General features: G+C 47.5%; 1 protein-coding gene across 1 annotated transcript in view; it reads right to left on the reverse strand.

The window, feature by feature from the left end:
- tlr18 (toll-like receptor 18) overlaps positions 1-9,329 on the reverse strand; it is a 55,466-nt gene extending 46,137 nt beyond the window's left edge. Inside the window, exon 1 of the mRNA XM_059980282.1 lies at positions 9,053-9,329. The gene's annotated coding sequence lies outside the window, so the exon portion shown is untranslated. The remainder of the gene's footprint in view (positions 1-9,052) is intronic.
- Between the last annotated feature and the right edge of the window lie 11,003 nt (positions 9,330-20,332).

Raw genomic sequence — 20,332 nt, forward strand, 5'->3', positions numbered from 1 at the left:
CAGTTCTGGATCCACAAAACAATGACCCCTTGGATCCCATGCCTCTTTACTTTCTCAATAAGCCTTGCATGGGGTACCTTATCAAATGCCTTGCTAAAATCCATATCCACTACATCTACTGCTCTTCCTTCATCAATATGTTTAGTCACATCTTCAAAAAATTCAATCAAGCTCATAAAGCATGACCTGCCCTTGACGAAGCCATGCTGACTACTCCTAATCATATTATACCTCTCCAAATGTTCACAAATCCTGCCTCTCGGGATCTTCTCCATCAACTTACCAAGTACTGAGGTAAGACTCACTGGTCTATAATTTCCTGGGCTGTCTCTACTCCCTTTCTTGAATAAAGGAACTACATTCGCATTTCTCCAATCCTCCAGAACCTCTCTCGTCCCCATTGATGAAGTAAAGATCATCGCCAGAGGCTCAGCAATCTCTTTCCTTGCCTCCCACAGTATCCTGGGGTACATCTCATCTGGTCCTGGTGAGTTACCCAACTTGATGCTTTCCAAAAGCTCCAGTACATCCTCTTTCTTAATAACTACATGCTCAAGCTTTTCAGTCTGCTGAAAGTCATCACTACAATTGCCAAGATCCCTTTCCATAGTGAATACTGAAGCAACGTATTCATTAATTATCTCTGCTATTTCCTCCGGTTCCATACTCACTTTCCCACTGTCACACTTGATAGGTCCTATTCTTTCACATCTTATCCTCTTGCTCTTCACATACTTGTAGAAGGCCTTTGGGTTTTCCTTAATCCTGTCTGCCAAGGCCCTCTCATGGCCCCTTCTGGCTCTCCTAATTTCCTTCTTAAGCTCCTTCCTATTAGCCTTATAATCTTCTAGATGTCTAACATTACCTGGCTCTCTGAAGCTTTTGTAAGCTTTTCTTTTCTTCTTGACTAGATTTATTACAGCCTTGGTACACCACGGTTCCTGTACCCTACCAAAACTTCCCTGCCTCATTGGAACGTACCTATACAGAACTCCACACAAATATCCCCAGAATATTTGCCACATTTCTTCCGTACTTTTCCCCGAGAACATCTGTTTCCAATTTAAGCCTCCAATTTCCTGCCCGATATCCTCCTAATTCCCCTTACTCCAATTAAATGCTTTTCTGACTTGTCTGTCCCTATCTCTCCAATGCTATTGTAAAGGAGATAGAATTATGATCACTGTCTCCAAAATGCTCTCCCACTGAGAGATCTGACACCTTTTTTCAGGACCTCTTCCCTTTTCCTACTTATGTCATTGGTACCAATATGTACCACGACCTCTGGCTGTTCTCCCTGCCACCGTAGGATATCTTGGACATGATCCGAAACATCCCAAACCCTGGCACCTGGGAGGCAAACTACCATCCGAGTTTCTTTCCTACGTCCACAGAATTGCCTGTCTGACCCCCTAACTATAGATTCCCTTATCACTACTGCCTTCCTCTTCCCTTCCTTACTCTACTGAGCCACAGGACCAGACTCTGTTCCAAAGGCACGGCCACTGTTGCTTCTCCCAGGTAGGCTGTTCCCCCCCCCCCCAACAGTACTCAAACAGGAGTACTTATTGTCAAGGGGTACAGCCACAGGGGTACTCTCTAGCACCTGTCTCTTCCCCTTCCCCCTTCTTACTGTGACCCACCTGTCTGTCTTCCATGGCCCTGGTGTGACTACCTGCCTGTAACTCCTTTCTATCACCTCCTCGCTCTCCCTGACCAGGCGAAGGTCATCGAGCTGCATCTGCAGTTCCCTAACTCGGTCCCTCAGGAGCTGCAGTTCGACACATCGGGTGCAGATATGGCCGTCCGAAAGGCTGGGAGACTCCAGAACTTCCCACATCTGACACTGAGCACAGAAAACTGGCCTCACACACATACTACCTCCTTTCTGCAGTTAACACAGTTAAACTTACCTCGCCTCATCCCGTTACCACCTAAACTGTTGAGCCAAAGCCCTCTCACTCCGCTGCCCGCTGGATACAGTGGTCTTCTTTTTTAAACCTTCCGCGCGCTACTGACTGACGTCACGCTACTGACTGACGTCACGCTACTGCGCAGTCTCTTTAACCCCAAGTAGTAAAAAACTCCCTTCGCTCCGAAAAATCAGCCGTTGACTCGCAGCCTTCTTGCTCCGAATCAAATCTTGTCTGTATCCTTTCAGATGTTGCTCATCTGATGCTCTGCATCTGTGATGCTGCTGGAAGTCAGCTTTTCATTGCACCTGTGCACACATGGACTTGGGCAGGTAACAACAAATTTAACCCATTGAGTGGGTTCGAACACTCTCAGCTGGCCTGGGTGAGTGCAGCTCCATCAACCCTTGACACCATCCAGGATAGAGCAGCCTGCTCAATCATCACCCCATCCACCCAGACTCTCACTTCCAGGCCTGAAACCCTCCCCCCTCCCCTCACCTCAGGCACAGAGTGAGTGTGGGTTTCTGGTGCCCACATCCTAATGACTTCTGTCAAGGACTGTAACCTAGGCGGTGCAGAGATCTCCATCAGCTGAGCACTGGGATTCCCCTCCCCTCCATCCCCACCCCAACAGGCTCAGCCTCAGCAGTGTTCAAAGTTCAAAGTCCTTTGGCAGAGGCTCATAAAGTCTTGAGTAATCATAATGAAATGCTACTCAGGGTGGATCATCTCCAAACACAGTGTGAGAGCTCAGTGTCCACTCAGTGTACCACACACACGATCCACCCACCTTCCTGCTCTTTCAACACAAAATTCCCAGGCCAGCAATTACCCCCATCCCTAATTTTGCCTCTCTCTCTCGCATGAATTTTTTCAGCCTGCAACATCAACTGCTTATTCATATCTACAGATGCTGCCTGACCTGCTGAGTTTCACCAGCATTTTGTGTATGTTGCTCTGCACCCTCTCTCTCTCTCTTCCCCATCCCCCTTTCTTTTCTCTCAGCGAGGAATAGAGAAGTTCTGAGGAAGTGAAGTTTACCAGAAGCAGAATCAGCTTTAATACCACTGGCACATGTCATGAAATTTGCCATTTTGCAGCAGCAGTACATAATAATAAAAAATACAAATTACAAATCTATACACTTATATGTACAGTATGTAGAAATTAAATAAGTAATGCAGAAGGAGAAGGGGAAAATCAGATGTAGTTCTTGGATTCATTGTCCATTCAGAAATCTGATGGAGCAGAGCAGAAGAAGCTGTTCCCAAAATGTTGAGTGTGTGTCTTCAGGCTCTTCTACCTCCTCCTCGATGGTAGCAATGAGAAGATGACATGTCCTGGGTGTAGAGATCTGTAATGATGAATGCTGCTTTCATGAGGTGTCCTGGGTTGTAGGAAGGCTTGTGCCCATGGATCTGACTGAGTTTGTAACTTTCTGATCCTGTTCAGTGGCCCTGCCATACCAGGCAGGGAGTTAGAATTCTCTCCACAGTACCTCTGTAGAAATTTACAAGTCGCTTTGGTGACATGCCAATTCTCAAACTCCAAATGAAATATAGCTACTCTTGTGGCTTCTTAGTAATTGTGTAAATATGTTGGGCCCAGGGTATGTTGACTCCCCCTTCCTGAAGCCTACAATCAATTCCTGGAATAAGATCATATTACTTGCAATTTTATTTGGCTTCTGGTGTTAACATGGTTCTCTTCTTTTCATTCTCTTTCTCTCTCCTCACTTTCTTCAATCTGTCCCACCAGTGCATCACAGAAAATAACAACACACACAAAACAATGGTGGATCTGAGCATTTCAGGCAACACCTATGGATGGGAATGAACAGTGGAAGTTTTGGCCTGAGACTCTTCATCAGGACTAGAAAGGAAGGTGGGAGAAAAGTACAACTTGGAATGTGATAGGTGAGAGCAGGTGAGGGGAAGGTGGGTGGGTGGAAAAATTTGACATTAGCCCGACGGATAGTGAGAAAAGTGTGAAAGATAGATAGCTCAAGAGGGACAGAGAGAGAAAGAGAGAGAGCAAGAGAGTGATAGATAGATAGAGGTGGAAAGATAGAGACAGATGGAGGGAGAGGGAGAGTGAGAGAGATAGATAAATATATATAAAGAGAAAGAGAGAGAGAGAGACCATCGACAGTTTGGGTTGAAAGCATGCATCAGGATTTAAGGGCAGCCTCTTTCGCTCTGCTGTCAGATTCCTGAAGCAATCATCTCTTCCACATCTTCAGGGACAGAAATTTGGCATGTTCCCAGTCAACCCTTGCCAACTTTCATTGTTGCGCCACAGAGAGCATTTTATCTGGATGCATCACCGCTTGGTACGGCAACTGCTCTGCTCATGATCACAAGAAACTGCAGAGAGTTCTGAACACAACTCAGCACGTCTTAGAAGCCAGCCTCCCCTACATGGACTCTGTCTACACTTCTCACTATTTCAGTAAAGAAGCCAGCATAATCCAAGACCCTACCCAGTGCAGACGTTTTCTCTTCTCTGCCTCCCATCAGGCTGAAGTTACAAAAGCCTGAAAGCATGTACCACCAGGCTCACAACTTCTATGCACTGCTATAAATCTATTGCATAGTTCCCTCGTACGATCAGGTAGAGACTTGACCTCACAATCTGCATTGTATTGCCTGCCTGCACTGCACTTTCTCTGTAACTGTTACACTTTATCCTGCATTCTGTTATTGCTTTACCTTGTATCTCAATGCACTGAGTAATGATTTAACCTGTATGAACAGTATGCAAGAGAAGCTTTTCACTGAATTTCAGTAAAAGTAAACCATTTCTACCATCTCCTACTGAGTAAGACTGCCACGTTCTTGGAGCCAAATCTCTCATTTATCCTGTTTTTCTCACTAGACCATTTCTCTCTGCACTGTCTCAGACAGCACTATAGTGTCTTCACTGTTTTGTGCTCATCACTGAATTTATTATTACCATAACTCTGCCGTGGACCGTCTCTGCCCAACTGCGAAAGGAGACAGATTGGGCATGGGACTAGCAACCCCACCCTGTAAACACCCAGTGCTACAGAAATGCCAAAGGCCTCATCCCAGAGAGAGCAAGGGATGCTCCTAAAGGGATGACAGTCTTACTGATTGCCATATGTACCGTTTACTCTGGAGTTTCATTGCATCCATGAGTATGTGATAAAAGACTCATCTGCCACCACACCTTCAGAGAGATACAAGAGGGGAGGCAGAAGAAATTTCTCTGGTCTGGTGGGTAGAGGGATTGGTTACATAGTGACACTATGGGTGGTGAAGAAGACATTTGACTTGCTGGTCTTCATCAGCCAGGGTACTGAGATCAGGAGTTGCAAATGTCATGTTACAGCTACACAGGATGTTGGGTAAACATACAGAGTGTTATGAGCAGATCAGGTCAAGAGTACTATAGCACAGAAAGAGTCTCTTTGGCCCATCTATACCTTGTTGAGCTAATAACCTGCCAAGTCCCACTGACTGCACCTGGATCATATCCCTCCATACCCCTTCCATTCATTCACTTATCCAAACTTGTATTAAATGTAGAAATCAAACCCACATCCCTGCTTCCAATGACAGCTTGTTCCACACTCTCACCACCTTCTGAGTGAAGGAGTTCCCCATCATGTTCACCTTAAACATTTCACCTTTTGCCCTTAACCTATGACATCTATTTCTAGTCCCACCTAACTCCAGTGGAAAAAAAGCCTGCTTGCACTTACTCCATCTATACCCGTCATACTTTTTTATATCCCTATCAAATCTCCCCTCATTCTTCTAAATTCTAGGGTATAAAGTCCTAACCTATTCAACTTTTCCCTATAACTCAGGTCCTCAAGTACCAGCAACGTCTTTGTACATTTTCTCTGTACTCTTCCAATCTTATTGATATCTTTCCTGAAGGTAGGTGAGCAAAACTTCACACAATAAACCAAATTAGACCTTCCCAACATCTTACACAATTTCAACATAATGTCCCATCTCCTGTATGCAACACATTTATTTACGAAGGCCAATATACAAAAAGTTCTCTCTCCAAACCTGTCTACACGGGTCACCCAGCAACAGGAAGGGTGGCATTAAGTTGGAGAGGCTGCCGGTTATGTATTGTTGCAGCAACAAATTCACAGTCAATGTCAGTAAGACCAAAGAATTTATTGTGGACTTTAGGAAGTGGAAGTCGAAGGAGCGCACACACACACACAAATTTTCACTGAGGGATCAGAAGAGTAAAGGGAGTTCAGTTTCAAGTTTCTGGGTGTCAACAGCTCTGAGGATTTATCCTTTGCCCAACATATTGATGCAATTACAAAGGAAGCACGACAGTGATGACATTTCATTCGGAGTTTGAGGACAATTGGTATGTCACCAAATACACTCACAAATTTCTACAGATGTACTGTGGAGAGCCTTTGAATTGGTCGCATCACCATCTAGTAGGAGGGCCCACTGCACAGGATCAGAACAAGTTGCAGAAAGTTGTAAGCTCCATCATGGGCCCTCACCAACATCGTGAACATCTTCAAAAGGTGATGACTCAAAAAAGTGGCATCCATCATTAAGGACCCCCAATGCCCAGTATTTGCCCTCCTTTTATTTGTGGCATCAGGGGTGGGGGGGGGGGGGTAGTACAAGAGCCTGAAGTCACACAGTCAACATTTTAGGAGCTGAATCTTCCCCTCCCCTATCAGATTTCTGAATGGACAGTTAACCCATTAACACTTCCTCAGTATTTTGTTCCTTCTCCCTTTGCACTAATGACTTAACTTACATTGTATATACTTACTGTAAGGATAGATTCTATTATTATGTGTTGCAATGTACTGCTGCTGTGAAACTACAATTTTCATGACATATGCTGTTGATATTAAGCCTGATTTCCTGTCACATGCCAGTGATAATAAACCTGATTTTGATTCTGAAAAGTTTTACCAGAATGTTACCGGGACTGGAGAGATTATGTTATAAGGAGAGACCAGAAAGGGTGGGATGGTTTCCCTGGAATGAGGATAAGGGGAGATCATAGGGGTAGAGGTTCACAAAATCATGATGGGCTTCAATAATGATTTTTCTCCCATATAGGGGAGTTTGAAACTGGATGGCATTGGTTTAAGGTGAAAGGGGAAATATTTAAAGGGAATCTGAGAGGCAACACTGAAATTGATGGATGTAGAGGCGAATTTTTACAATTGATTTATTGAGCTACAGTGTGAATAGGCTCTTCTGGCCATTTGAGCTGTGCTAGCCTGTAACCCTAGCCTACTCATGGTACAATTTACAAAGACCAATTAAGACGTTCGAAGTACATTTACTATTGAAGTATGTATAGTTTATACAACCTTGAGAGTCATCTCCTTGCTGGCAGCCACAAAACAAGAAACCTGAAAGAACCCATTAAAAAAAGACCAACAGACAACAATGCACAGAGAGAGAAAGAGAAACACACACAAATCGCAACACAAGCAAGCCTCCTACCAGCTGGTATGCTTTTGGACACTGGGAGGAAACCGGAGCACCCAGAGGAAACACATGCATTCACAGAGGAGGTTCTTGAGGCAGGTACAGTTACAATGTTTAAAAGAGAGTTATCCCCCTCTCTCTGACATGAATAGGAAAGGGCTAGCAGGATAGAGGCCAAATGCAGGCAAACGGGACTGGCTCTGATGAGCATCTTTTCAAGCATGGACCAGTTGGGCTGAAGGGACTCTGAGGGACTGTAGGTGTTCAGTGAGGCTGTGGTGGGGAGCGTTGGAGTCAGATGGAGATGCTTGCAGTCAGGAAGATAGGTTGTCCCGAGGTGAAAGGAACTATGATGAGGAAGACGTTCCTCTGCACAGGGGGGAATAGGCTGGCTGTGGGAGGACAGTTGTATATGACATCGATGGGCTCAGTTTTGGTCACCCTGTTACAGAAAATATGACATTTAGCTGGAAAGAGTGCACAGGAGATTTGTGACGATTTGCTGGGAGTCGAGGGACTGAGTTACGGGGGGGGGGAGGGGGTTGGGACTTCTTTCCCAATGGAGTGAGGGGTGACCTTATAAAGGCGGTACACAGTTTGATCAGTCTTTCCCGGGGTTGGAGAATCAGAATCTAGAGGACATAGGTTTAAGGTGAGAGGGGAGACATTTAGTAGGAAACGGAGGGGCAGCTTTCAATGGACCGAGGTGCTAAGGAAGTGGCTGAGGCAGGTACATTAACAACATCCAGGTACTTTGCATGCGAACGGTAGAGGGATGTGGGACGATTGCAGGCGATTAGGACTGGCTTTAAACACAAAGTGCACTGCAGATGCTGTGGTCAAAGCAACAAGTACCACCGGCTGGGTGTTGTACGTGTTGCTTTGACCACAGCATCTGAGGTGTACTTCGTGTCTACGATTCGTTACTCCGTTGCGAAGTCTCTTCGAGGTATGCCCACCCTGAAGAAGTTTAAATCTTCTTTTCGACGGGAGTTCAGTGAGACCCTTTCTCATTGCGCACCCTCTGTGATCTCCGCCTCTCTCCGACTCTTCGATTTCACCGGGCACCTACCAGCTTTCTCCTTCCCACCCTCACCCCACCCTCTTCAGTCCTGACGAAAGGTCTCGGCCCGATACGTTGACTGCTCGTTTCCACGGATGCTGCCGACCTCCAGCTTGTTGTACGTGTTGCTAGGACTAGCAAAAGGTGATGACTCACCGGATCTATGAGGGGAAGTTGGACATGACCCCTCATCTGGTGTGTATCCCGGGTAGGGACTGGAGAATTGGTGGGGGGTGGGGGAGAGGCGGGATTGGGAGGGTGTCCTGCTGAAGTATTCAGGATCGGGCCGTAAGTAGGAGAGGACGATACTTCTTCCAGTGCAAGTTACTCTGGTCCGGGGTTTTACATTACTCCGAGCCCAGCGCCTAATGCATCCCCGGCTTGGTGTGTTAGCGCGCGCTGTGATTGCCCCTTCACCATGACATAACCACGTTCCCCGGCTGACACTCCACTGATCAGGGCTTTCCGCCCGCTGAGTCTGTATCGGCTCTGATATATACTAATCCCACACCGCTCCCATCATCTCTTCCCCTGGGGTATTTACGGCGGCTGTTTAAATCACCGACTTTTCACGCCGATGGGTTACGAGAAGAATCCCGATCACTCACCCAGTCACAGGGAAAACGTCCAAAATCCACGTAGAGAGCGCGGGAGACCAAGAGTGAACCCGTGTCTGAGCTGGAAGGCAGCGGCCGCTCTTGTTGCAAAACTGCGAGACTGCCAAAAATAAAAAAAATGCTCTCCAGGATATTGCAGCACCGACCCTCCCCCCATTGTAAAACGATCAAATACTTCACAAAACCCTGCACAGTGAATCGGAACCAATGCAGTGGGAGGGAACCAGGGCGATTATTTCACATCGGAGATTGTTCTGTAAGAAGCGAAAACAGGAAACTTCAGTGAAAGAAACCTGCGCCGGCTCGTTATGTCAAAAACCTCGAAACGGGGCACAAAAGCCAAGAAAATGGGCTTATTACAGCAGCAGACCCAGCAAACATAAATTAACACAAATTTGGATTAACATAAATTATGCATAATGTATAGGACAGAATAAACATAATGACTCTGGTGCAGTCGAGGGGGACAAACCAACTGGAGACGTAGCAGAGCTGGAATTTTCAGATCGGTACTGGATTAGAATCGAATGGAGTTGCCAATGGCTACCCAGCGCCCCATAGTGATGTTCTCCGGGCTCTACAGTCCAACGGCGCACAGAGACCCTGCAGATGCTGGAAATCTTGAGCAACAGACAGAAAATAGTGGGGGAGCTCAGCTGGTCAGGGGGACTCTATCGTCCATCACCATCCGGACCATCCTCTCTTTTCCCTACGACCATCGGGCCGGAGAAGCAGAAGCCTTAGACCCTACACCACTGGATTTAGGAACACCATTAGAACATTGCGTTCAGGCGCTTGAACCGGCGTCGATGCTTCACTCACCACAACTCCGAACTGACTCCACAACCCACAGACTCACTTGCAATGACTCTTTACAACGTAGGTTCTCAGTATTTTTTTTAAAATTTTTCCACAGTTCGTCTTTTTTATTGCACGTTGGTTGTTGACAAACTTCCTGATGTTGCTAATCGTTTTAACTCCTCTTCCCAGTCGCAGACCAGCCTGTCTTCTCCATGGCCAGAGTGGGGCCAAACACAAATCGATAGCGACAGCACCTCATATTCTGCCTGAATGGTCTACAACGTCGAGAAGGCATCCTTAAAGACCTCCAGCATGCAGGCCATGCCATCTTCTCGCTCCTGCCGTCGGGCAGGAGGAACAGCAGCCTGAAGTCCCACGTCACCAGGTTCAGGAACAGCTACTACCCTTATTCGGTTCTTAAACCAACCGGCATTGCCACGGTAGCGTACGGTTAGCTATGGAGTACAAATCCGACGTGTCTGTAACCAATTCCGTATGTTCCTTCCGGTGTGAGTCTGTGTTTCCTCCCAGTCTAAAGACTTAGTAGGTTCATTGGTCATTGCTCATTGTACCGCGATTAGGTTCGGGTTAAACAGGACCGGAAGGACCTGTTCCGCACTGAGTATCTAAATAAACCCTTAATCACTACCTCCATAGAGTAACACCATAGCGACTAGATGGTGGTGAAACTATAGAATTCGCCGCCACAGGCGGCTGTGAAGGGCAGGTCATTGGGTGCATGTAAGGCGGAGGATGATGGGTTCTTGATATTAAGGGCGCGGAAGGTTGCAGGGGGAAGGCAGCAGAATGCTGTTGAGGAGAAAATAATGTAGCCGGAGCATACTTGATGGGCTGAGTGGCCTAATTCTGCTCCTATGTCTTGTGATCTTATAAACAATTTGCATCAAAATGTATATACTTTTTGTTCTAATTGTGATTTTATTTGTAAAAGCTGTGTATAAGTTGTATTTTTTTTCTTGTGAATACCGTTTATCTGACGTGATGCCGGTGAAAGAAAGTTTTACATTGCTCCTGTGCACGTTTGTGCAGGTGACAATAAACTCCATTTTGTCCTTAGTTTTGAACATTGAATTCTTCAGTGATACTCTCCTCCACATCCTCAAGTCATTTGCCACCCCCCCCCCCCCGGTGGACCACCCAGGGACTCACTCCCCCCCCCCCCCCCGTTTGGATCCCTCTGCCAACCTCTGGTTTCACCTGTCACCCATCTCACCGCTCACCCTCACCTCCGACCATCTACGCTCAGTCCTAAAGAAGGGTTTGGCAGAGTTTGGTGTCAGATGCAGATATACATGCAGCTACATGGGCATTGAAAAACTTACTTTTTGCAGCAGCATCTCCGGCGCAGATCATCAGATAAAACACACTATGCATCAACAGTACACGATTTTTATAAAAAAAAACATAAAAACTGCTGAGGGATGGGCACAATGGAAAGCAGCATCACGTGTCCCTGGGCAGAGACAACACACAGAATATAAGTTATATGTAAATTATCCAAGACGAGCCCGAATTGAGGTTTGGTTGGAACGTCCCCTCACCTCCACAAGAACCATTTAACCCACTGCTTTCTTCTAGCAGTCCGTGTCGTGGGAGGTATGGGACCTTCAGAGAATTACAGGCTCTTTGGCCCTATTCATCCGTGCCAACCAAAAACGATGTGGGGAAGATAAAATCCGATTAATGCAAATATGAGGGGGTTGAAGTAGACACGGAACCGAAGGTTTCAGATTCCAGCGGTAGCATAAGGTGGACCCATGACCTCACAATCTTCCTTGCCAGAGTTCTTGCGCCTTGTTAGCTGTACTGCACTCTCTGTTATTGTTACACTTCATTCTGTATTCGCTAGATTCTGGAATGCCTCTGGAGGACTGGAAAACTGCAAATATCACTGCACTCTTCAAGAAGGGGGAGAGCTAGGTGCTCCGAAGATGAAACAATTGGTTATTTGGGGAAAGAAATAAATATATATATACTAAAGTTATTACGAACTCCATGGAGCATGTGGGGATCTTCCGATATCCAGGCAATCTGTTTCTTCTTTCTTTTTTTCCTCTTTCTTTCTTTCTTTCTTTCTTTCTTTCTTTCTTTCTTTCTTTCTTTCTTTCTTTCTTTCTTTCTTTCTTTCTTTCTTTCTTTCTTTCTTTCTTTCTTTCTTTCTTTCTTTCTTTCTTTCTTTCTTTTTTATATAGGGATGTTAGGGGAGGGGTTAAGGGGAGGGGGTAGGGTATATATATATTTTTCATATATTTTCTATTATTTCTGTAATTATTTGAAAACTGAATAAAAAAAGTTTAATTAAAAAAAGGGGGGGAGAGGCAGAAGAAAGGAAACTACAGGCCAGTTAGTTTGACCTCAATTGTTGGGAAGATGCTGAAATGAATTGAATTGACTTTATTTCTTAAATCCTTCACATGCATGAGGAGTGAAAATCGTTATGTTACATCTCCATCTAAATGTGCAATATGCAATCATAGTAATTTATAACAATTTATCATAAGTAGGACAGTCAATGTAACATAGAGATACACTCAAATCAGCACGTTAATCAGTCTAATGGCCTGTTGGAAGAAGCTGTCCCAGAACCTCTTGGCTTTTATGCTGCAGTACCATTTCCCGGATGGTAGCAGCTGGAATAGATTGTGGTTAGGTCCCTAATGATCCTTCAGGCCCTTTTTTTCACACCTGTCTTTGTAAATGCCCTCAATCATGGGAAGTTCACAACTACAGATGAGCTGGGCTGTCCACACCACTCTCTGCAGAGTCCAGCGATTGAGGTTAGTACAGTTCCCATATCAGGCAGTGATTCAGCCAGTCAGGATGCTCTCAATTGTGCCCCTGTAGAAAGTTCTTAGGATTTGGGGGTCCATACTAATCTTCCTCAATTGTCTGAGGTGAAAGAGGTGCTTTTTTTCACCACACAGATGGTGTGTACAGACCACGTGTGCAGATGTGGATGCCGAGGGACTTAAAACTTTTTACCCTCTCAACCCCAGATCTATTGATATCAATAGGGGTTAGCCTGTCCCCATTCCTCCTGTAATCCACAACCAGCTCCTTTTTCCCGCGACCTTGAGGGAGAGATTGTTTTCTTGACACCACTGTGTCAGAGAAATGACTTCTTCCCTGTAGGGCACCTCGTTATTGTTTGAGGTTAGGTCAATCAATGAGATGTCGTCTGCCAAGTAGTGTTAAGGATATGATTTCGGGGTGCTTGGAAGCACATAATAAAGTAGGCCATATCAGTACTGTTTCCTTAAGGGAAAAACTTGCTGAACAAATCTGCTGGAAAAAATAACAGACAAGTATAGACAAAGAAGAATGGGTGGAGGTTGTGCACTTGGATGTTCAGAAGGCCTTTGACAAGGTGCCAAATACGAGGCTGCTTAACAAATTAAGAGCCCATGAAATTACAGGCATGGAAAAAGCAGTGGCTGATCGGCAAAAGGCAAACAATAGGAATAAAGGGGGCCTTTTCCGGTTGTCTGCCGGTGACTAATGGTGTTAGTATCGGGGCCGCTTCTTTTCACATTGTACGTCAATGACTTGAATGATTTGCAATTGATGGCTTTATGGCCAAATCTGGGGACGACGCGAAGATAGGTGGTGGGTGCATAGTGTTGGGGAAGCAGGGACTCTGCAGAAGGTCTTGGACAGATTAGGAGAATGGACAAAGAAGTGGTAAGTGGAATAAGTTTACGGTCATACACTTCGGTGGAAGGAATAAAAGCAGAAGCTATTTTCTAAATGGGGAGAAAGTTCAAAAATCCGATGACAAAGGGACTTGGGAGTCGTTGAGCTGGATTCCCTAGAGGTTAATTTGCAGTTTGAGTCGGAGGTGAGGAAGCAAATGTAATGTTAGCACTTATTTCGAGAGGACTAGAATACAAAAGCAAGTATGTAATACCAAGGGTTATAAGACGATAGATAAATCTCGCTTGGAGTACTGTGGGCAGTTTCAGGCCGCTTATTTAAGAATGGATGTGCTGGCATTGGAGCTGATTCAGAGGAGTTTCATGCAAATGATTCCGGGAACGGAAGATTTATTGTATGATGAGCGACTGATGGCTCTGGGCCTTTATTCCCTGCAACTTAGAAGAATGAGGGGGGGTCTCAGTGAAACCTATCGAATGTTGAAAGGCCTAGAAGGAGTGGATATGGAGAGGATGAAATAGTCGAGTCTGTGATCAGAGGCACAGCCCCAGAATAGAGGGACACCATTTCGGACGAACTTCTTTAGCAAGAGGGCGGTGAATTTGTGGAATTCGTTGCCACAACAGGCTGTGGAGGTCAGGTGTATTTAAGGCAGAGGTTGATAGGTTCTTGATTAGTGAAGGTATGAAAAATTATGGGGAGAAGGCGGGAGAATGGATGTGAGAGGGAAATGGATCAGCCATGATGAAATGGCAAAACGACCCAATGGGCCGAATGGCCTCCTACGTCTTATGGTTTTATTGTCTGATTTTGCTTTTCGCTGCTGAACATCTGTCTACTGACGTGGTGAAATGATCTCCATGGACGGCAAAACAAAGTTCTGACTGTACCTTCATGTGACAAAAATAAACCAATTTAACGCAACAATTGTTATTTTTATTTTATTTGGCGTCACAGCACGGAGTAGGTCTACGAGCTACCCTTAACCACGGAACAATTTAAAATGAATTAACCTACCCAGTAGGGGGTGTCTGGAGAAAACCCCATTCATTCCGTAAGGGAGACGTACAATTTACAGAACGGCGCCGGATTTGAACTGCCAACTCCGGAACGCCCTGGGCTGTAATACCGTCGCGCTCTTTACCAAGCGGTTCTAACCGTTAAAAGCAACTCCCTTTATTTTGGTGAACGGACGCACAAGAGATTCTGCAGATGCTGAAAATCTGGAGCAAAACACAGGAAATGCTGGAGGAACTCTGCTGGTCAGGCAGCATCTGTGGAGGAGAATAGATTCGGCGGTTTGGTCTGAGACCCTTCTTCAGGACTAGAATGGACAGGAGCGCAAGGATGTGGCGGTAGGGGAAGTATCACAAGATGAGAGGCACAAACAAAAAACCCTTCTCTCCTCTTCACCTGCCCATCACCTTCCTTTGGTTCCCAACCTCCCTTCCTTTGTTCCATGGTCAACAACCTGCTCCTATCAGATTCAATCCTTTTCACCTTTTACTTCTTCTACCTATCCCCTCCAAGCTTTGTTTTCCTTCCCAGTCATGGTCACACCTGTCACCTGACAGCTTATACTTCTCCCCCATCTCCCAGCTATCGTGGGATCGAACCCTGGTCGTTGGAGCTGAGCGGCAGCGGTTCTGCCCGTTGCGCCGCCTGCTGGTGTATGGTAGATTGCAGGTAGCGTTTCTACTCTGCACCGACTGCTAGATAATTGAAGATTCAGACGCTTTTGAACAATGGCTGTCAAATACAAGTAGAGAAAGCAGCAGGAATCACTTAGTCACTCATTTAGCGCAGTAAAGAAGGGTTTACTCTCTCGGGTTTACTCCACGGCAAAATCAACTTTCAGTTAAAGTTGGACGAACATATGCACAACTTTCCTTTTTTTATATATATATTCTAAAATCGCTCCAGGACAATTACTGATCCGAAACGATAACCTCACGTGGTCCTTTCCAATTCCCTGAACGATAGTTGCGATGAGGGGTGGGGGGGATGTGGGTGGCGGGAAACAGATTTGCAACGTCTGCAGCGTCCAAAGTGCGAATTTCTTAAACACGATTCCTCGCACTGGCGCAGCAGGCAAAACTGCCGTCTCCCAGCTGCAGAGACGCGAGTTCGATGCCGACCTGTTCTGCTGTCCATGTGGAATTTCCGCTTTCTCTTTGTAACTGTGCCTGGGTTCCTCACAAACCCCAACGACATGCTGGTTAGTGGTTAAATCCGCACCCCAAGGCTGGTTTTCTGGTGGTATCTGGTGAGTGTTGGAGAGGATTGTTGTATGTATAGGCCCGAGTGTTGCAATGGACCTGTTAGGCCGAAGGGCCTTATTCAGTGCTGTTTTCATCTATCGGGTTCTACAGACTTGCTGACTCCAATTATAGCAGCCAGTGGGTTCTAGGTCTGGAAACAAGCTCATTCTCAATGACGAACTTCCCTATACGGGCTAATAATATTTATGCGGTTCGCAGTTCACCGTATATGTGACAACCACGACCTGGGCCCCCAAGGCACCTCCTCCTTTGTAACCCCCCAGCTGGCCCCTACAACATTCCCCGTCTCTGTAACACCCTCCGGCCTCTACCCCGCTCCCCATATCTGTAACTCCCTCCTGGAAACTCGGCAGAACTTTCCATCGAGCCATCAAGCCGCACCCGAGACCCCCGTGTTTGGTAAGACGACGCCCGAGCACTGGGGCATGGACCACTGGAAACGCCACTATACTAGTCCATTGGAATCCAAATAGATGAATATCCACTAGCCTCATTGACGCAGTCCAGTGCGTGAAAGTCCACTGAGTGACCAATCCGCCGACGATGGAAGATTCGGCGCATTGGTACCGGCGCCACTGGGTAACTGCAGAGGCCAGCGAGGCCGCAACTGTAGAGCGCTCCTGGTCAGGTGCAGAGTAACTGCAGACACAGACAGGAACAGGCGGGGACCGGCCGCCGCTGGTCTACGGCGCGATGCCAGCTACAGGAGGCGCCCGTGAGTTGCGTGGATCTCCGCTCGGCCAGGGAGGCTGCTGGGAAGCCCAGTTCCCAGCTCCGGCCCCGGAGGCAGACCACTGCCAGAAATTGCCAGTGTCAAAGGGTCCACATACCCTCCCCTTTACCCCACTCACTATTTCTTCCCAGTTGGACAAACTCCGTGGAGGAGGAGGAGGAGGAGAGGAATGAGGGTGGGGAAGGACATAGTGGCGGTAGAGGAGGACAGGAGGAGGAAGAGGGGTGGGTAGAGAGGAGCGTGAAGGTTCTCAGCACCGCCCCTCCCACAGTATGGAGTGTCTCGGACACCCCCCCCGCCCCCCATCCATAATGCGGCGCTTCCTCGGTACCGCCCCTCCCACAGCACAATGTCAGGGCAGCCAGTCGCAGTGAGCTGCCCACGTCCGGGATACACGTGTCTGTGTGAAGGAGCAGCTCCTGCCGGGCCACGGGCCCCGGGGCTCAGCGCTGACAATCCGATTAGATCAGCAGAGACAGAACACGTTCCCTGCTGAGGGATGGGATGGAGATTAAATCACGTAGGGGCAGATGCCTCACGCTCCCCATCACCCTCCCCCCAGCAAACATGCACTGCCATGCGCTGGTCCAACTTTTACCAAGAGCGTTAATCAGAGAATTATAATAATGGCAAACAACGGGACTGAAAGAGAGAGGTAGAGAGCAAGAGAGAGGGGGCAGAGAGAAAGGGAATTAGAGAGCAAGAGAGAGGGGGCAGAGAGAAAGGGAATTAGAGAGCAAGAGAGAGGGGGCAGAGAGAAAGGGAATTAGAGAGCAAGAGAGAGGGGGCAGAGAGAAAGGGAATTAGAGAGCAAGAGAGAGGGGGCAGAGAGAAAGGGAATTAGAGAGCAAGAGAGAGGGGGCAGAGAGAAAGGGAATTAGAGAGCAAGAGAGAGGGGGCAGAGAGAAAGGGAATTAGAGAGCGAGAGAGAGGGGGCAGAGAGAAAGGGAATTAGAGAGCAAGAGAGAGGGGGCAGAGAGAAAGGGAATTAGAGAGCGAGAGAGAGGGGGCAGAGAGATAGGGAATTAGAGAGCGAGAGAGAGGGGGCAGAGAGAAAGGGAATTAGAGAGCGAGAGAGAGGGGGCAGAGAGAAAGGGAATTAGAGAGCAAGAGAGAGGGGGCAGAGAGAAAGGGAATTAGAGAGCAAGAGAGAGGGGGCAGAGAGAAAGGGAATTAGAGAGCAAGAGAGAGGGGGCAGAGAGAAAGGGAATTAGAGAGCAAGAGAGAGGGGGCAGAGAGAAAGGGAATTAGAGAGCAAGAGAGAGGGGGCAGAGAGAAAGGGAATTAGAGAGCAAGAGAGAGGGGGCAGAGAGAAAGGGAATTAGAGAGCAAGAGAGAGGGGGCAGAGAGAAAGGGAATTAGAGAGCAAGAGAGAGGGGGCAGAGAGAAAGGGAATTAGAGAGCAAGAGAGAGGGGGCAGAGAGAAAGGGAATTAGAGAGCAAGAGAGAGGGGGCAGAGAGAAAGGGAATTAGAGAGCAAGAGAGAGGGGGCAGAGAGAAAGGGAATTAGAGAGCAAGAGAGAGGGGGCAGAGAGAAAGGGAATTAGAGAGCAAGAGAGAGGGGGCAGAGAGAAAGGGAATTAGAGAGCAAGAGAGAGGGGGCAGAGAGAAAGGGAATTAGAGAGCAAGAGAGAGGGGGCAGAGAGAAAGGGAATTAGAGAGCAAGAGAGAGGGGGCAGAGAGAAAGGGAATTAGAGAGCAAGAGAGAGGGGGCAGAGAGAAAGGGAATTAGAGAGCAAGAGAGAGGGGGCAGAGAGAAAGGGAATTAGAGAGCAAGAGAGAGGGGGCAGAGAGAAAGGGAATTAGAGAGCAAGAGAGAGGGGGCAGAGAGAAAGGGAATTAGAGAGCAAGAGAGAGGGGGCAGAGAGAAAGGGAATTAGAGAGCAAGAGAGAGGGGGCAGAGAGAAAGGGAATTAGAGAGCAAGAGAGAGGGGGCAGAGAGAAAGGGAATTAGAGAGCAAGAGAGAGGGGGCAGAGAGAAAGGGAATTAGAGAGCAAGAGAGAGGGGGCAGAGAAAAAGGGAATTAGAGAGCAAGAGAGAGGGGGCAGAGAGAAAGGGAATTAGAGAGCAAGAGAGAGGGGGCAGAGAGAAAGGGAATTAGAGAGAAAGAGAGAGGGGGCAGAGAGAAAGGGAATTAGAGAGCAAGAGAGAGGGGGCAGAGAGAAAGGGAATTAGAGAGCAAGAGAGAGGGGGCAGAGAGAAAGGGAATTAGAGAGCAAGAGAGAGGGGGCAGAGAGAAAGGGAATTAGAGAGCAAGAGAGAGGGGGCAGAGAGAAAGGGAATTAGAGAGCAAGAGAGAGGGGGCAGAGAGAAAGGGAATTAGAGAGCAAGAGAGAGGGGGCAGAGAGAAAGGGAATTAGAGAGCGAGAGAGAGGGGGCAGAGAGAAAGGGAATTAGAGAGCGAGAGAGAGGGGGCAGAGAGAAAGGGAATTAGAGAGCGAGAGAGAGGGGGCAGAGAGAAAGGGAATTAGAGAGCGAGAGAGAGGGGGCAGAGAGAAAGGGAATTAGAGAGCAAGAGAGAGGGGGCAGAGAGAAAGGGAATTAGAGAGCAAGAGAGAGGGGGCAGAGAGAAAGGGAATTAGAGAGCAAGAGAGAGGGGGCAGAGAGAAAGGGAATTAGAGAGCAAGAGAGAGGGGGCAGAGAGAAAGGGAATTAGAGAGCAAGAGAGAGGGGGCAGAGAGAAAGGGAATTAGAGAGCAAGAGAGAGGGGGCAGAGAGAAAGGGAATTAGAGAGCAAGAGAGAGGGGGCAGAGAGAAAGGGAATTAGAGAGCAAGAGAGAGGGGGCAGAGAGAAAGGGAATTAGAGAGCAAGAGAGAGGGGGCAGAGAGAAAGGGAATTAGAGAGCAAGAGAGAGGGGGCAGAGAGAAAGGGAATTAGAGAGCAAGAGAGAGGGGGCAGAGAGAAAGGGAATTAGAGAGCAAGAGAGAGGGGGCAGAGAGAAAGGGAATTAGAGAGCAAGAGAGAGGGGGCAGAGAGAAAGGGAATTAGAGAGCAAGAGAGAGGGGGCAGAGAGAAAGGGAATTAGAGAGCAAGAGAGAGGGGGCAGAGAGAAAGGGAATTAGAGAGCAAGAGAGAGGGGGCAGAGAGAAAGGGAATTAGAGAGCAAGAGAGAGGGGGCAGAGAGAAAGGGAATTAGAGAGCAAGAGAGAGGGGGCAGAGAGAAAGGGAATTAGAGAGCAAGAGAGAGGGGGCAGAGAGAAAGGGAATTAGAGAGCAAGAGAGAGGGGGCAGAGAGAAAGGGAATTAGAGAGCAAGAGAGAGGGGGCAGAGAGAAAGGGAATTAGAGAGCAAGAGAGAGGGGGCAGAGAGAAAGGGAATTAGAGAGCAAGAGAGAGGGGGCAGAGAGAAAGGGAATTAGAGAGCAAGAGAGAGGGGGCAGAGAGAAAGGGAATTAGAGAGCAAGAGAGAGGGGGCAGAGAGAAAGGGAATTAGAGAGCAAGAGAGAGGGGGCAGAGAGAAAGGGAATTAGAGAGCAAGAGAGAGGGGGCAGAGAGAAAGGGAATTAGAGAGCAAGAGAGAGGGGGCAGAGAGAAAGGGAATTAGAGAGCAAGAGAGAGGGGGCAGAGAGAAAGGGAATTAGAGAGCAAGAGAGAGGGGGCAGAGAGAAAGGGAATTAGAGAGCAAGAGAGAGGGGGCAGAGAGAAAGGGAATTAGAGAGCAAGAGAGAGGGGGCAGAGAGAAAGGGAATTAGAGAGCAAGAGAGAGGGGGCAGAGAGAAAGGGAATTAGAGAGCAAGAGAGAGGGGGCAGAGAGAAAGGGAATTAGAGAGCAAGAGAGA

This window comes from Hypanus sabinus, chromosome 9 (assembly GCF_030144855.1).
Source record: "Hypanus sabinus isolate sHypSab1 chromosome 9, sHypSab1.hap1, whole genome shotgun sequence".
Classification (NCBI taxonomy): domain Eukaryota; kingdom Metazoa; phylum Chordata; class Chondrichthyes; order Myliobatiformes; family Dasyatidae; genus Hypanus; species Hypanus sabinus.